Source organism: Muntiacus reevesi, chromosome 6 (genome assembly GCF_963930625.1).
Source record: "Muntiacus reevesi chromosome 6, mMunRee1.1, whole genome shotgun sequence".
Classification (NCBI taxonomy): Eukaryota; Metazoa; Chordata; class Mammalia; order Artiodactyla; family Cervidae; genus Muntiacus; species Muntiacus reevesi.
In genome coordinates this window covers 61,426,475-61,428,637 of record NC_089254.1, presented here as the reverse complement: position 1 = coordinate 61,428,637, position 2,163 = coordinate 61,426,475, and positions in this window count along the sequence as shown.

The window sequence follows — 2,163 nt, the reverse complement described above, 5'->3', positions numbered from 1 at the left end:
GACTTCTGAACTTCACGCAGTTCACCCCCCAAGGGCAGCCTCCTCTTTCTCAAGTCCTATGCTGTGAGAGCCAGTTTTCTCAGATGAAGGCTGGCCATCCCACGGTTCAGCATCCAGATGAAAATGAGTCAATGATTTTTCAAATTTTTTCAGTTCCTCGGCAGGTCTTCCTTACGCAGATATCTAGGAAGGTATAGACAATATTATGTAACAGTGACTGCCATCAACTCAATGCCTACAATGTTCAAAGCACAGAGCTACTGTTTAATCATCACAGTAACTCTACAGAATAGTTACTATTAAGTCTATTCTACAGATAAGAAAACTGAGGCTAAGAATGGGAGACAGAGAGGAACATACGTCCCCAGGTACCAGTCTGTGGGTACCCCAGGAAGACGCTGACTTTGGCAAATTCTACCACAGAAGCTGCAGCCATGGGGAGAAAGGGCAGGAATGACAGTATTGCACTTGGGCTTCATCTATCCTCGTGATATCGTGATGATCTAGTCACTTCATCAAAGTCATGTAGCTTTTAGTTAAAAGACTGAGATTTAACCTAGATCTATTTGGCTTGAAAGCTCAGATTCAAATTAAATAACCAGTTATTGAGCACATAGGAGCAGCCATATGATCCAAGTGAAAAGACCAGCTTATCATAGTTTGGAGAAGAGAGGGTACTCCCGCCAGAGAGGACCTAGAGTAGAAGGTAAGAGGTCTGGGTTCAAGTGATGATTCTGACTCTTAAGTATATAATTAATTGTAAGTCATTTTAAGCTCTTTGAGTCTCCATTTCTTTTTCTAGAGAATGAATATTTTAACTAGATCCTGCATGGGGTGACCTTCAGCCCAAAGTCTATGAAAGGGCCCATGAATTTCTGCCCAAAGAGATGAAAAATTGATCTGACTAGGTGCACAGTCCATATCTGATGCCTTTGCCTCCAGACCTCAGCCCTAAGTCCCCTCATCCCGAATGATGGTCCCATAGCTTTCTTCTTCATGCAAGCAGGTAGGAACCGGCCTCCCAAGTTAGCAGTGTACTTCCTTATGGTTCCAGGGAATTGGCAGTCTCCACACAAACACTAAAAACAATGGTCTGAATTGATTTCTGCTGTAGTCACTCAGAGCAGTCAGTCTTCTCAGAATGACACTAAAAGCTGGCTCAAGTAATCTGTTAATGGCTCCATCTGCTCCACAATGATCTCAGCTTGTAGGGGGAGAAGCCCTCTAGCCTTCCCAGAGAACACTGGCTTATTCCTCAGCAGACAACTGAGTTGAACTAATTCTATGAGCTTGAAAAATTAACGCAATTGGTGGGTGTATTCTTCTGCATACTGGTGATCCAAGCATCTCAAGAAAAGAGGACAAACTGGGTCATTTGAATAGTATTCCTCTCCAACCATTATTGCTATGGTAGAACATGAGTAATAAATTATCCAAAAGAAATAGAAGATAGGCAGACTCTAATGAAGATTTCCTATAAATCTCATCTAATGCATTCCTCATTCAGACCTGACATATGTCCATTCTGAATTTCTACTCCTCCTAGACAATGGCTACAACTAATAGCTCTGAAAAGTTCAATGGATTTGCGGTTTAGGAAAGATGGGCAATGGCAGGGGGGAGGGGGAAGAGGAAACAGATTTGCTCTAATGTCAGAAATCTCTAGGGAGAACATAATAAAGATCTATTTCGAGACCTGGATATTTTCCTACCAGAATTGTAATATGAATAGGGAAGAAGTCTCAATACTTCATAGTTACAAACATGTAATGGTAGAAAATCAGAAACCTTGTTCAATGTGGATTCAAAGGAACCACTATTTTAAGAGTCTTGAGTTGCTAGCGGAAGTTTGCAGAAATAGAGATAGATCCAAGCGTGGCTATTTAATAAATGCGTGACTGAACACATTAGTTAAATTTTCTGATCCTGTTTTCTTACCCGTGAAGTAGGCATAATCCTACTTTGCAGAACTCAACCAAAAAAAAGGAAAATTCAGGCAAGATTTAATCAAGATTTCCTGTAACTCGAAGCTAACTCATTTCTAATTCAGACTTTAAAAGGGTTCATTCTAAAACTCCCACAATACTTCTAAAAGATGGCAAATACTGAACATTTGATACCTGACAATTACTGATAAATCTGTATGTGTGTGTGTGTATTTGT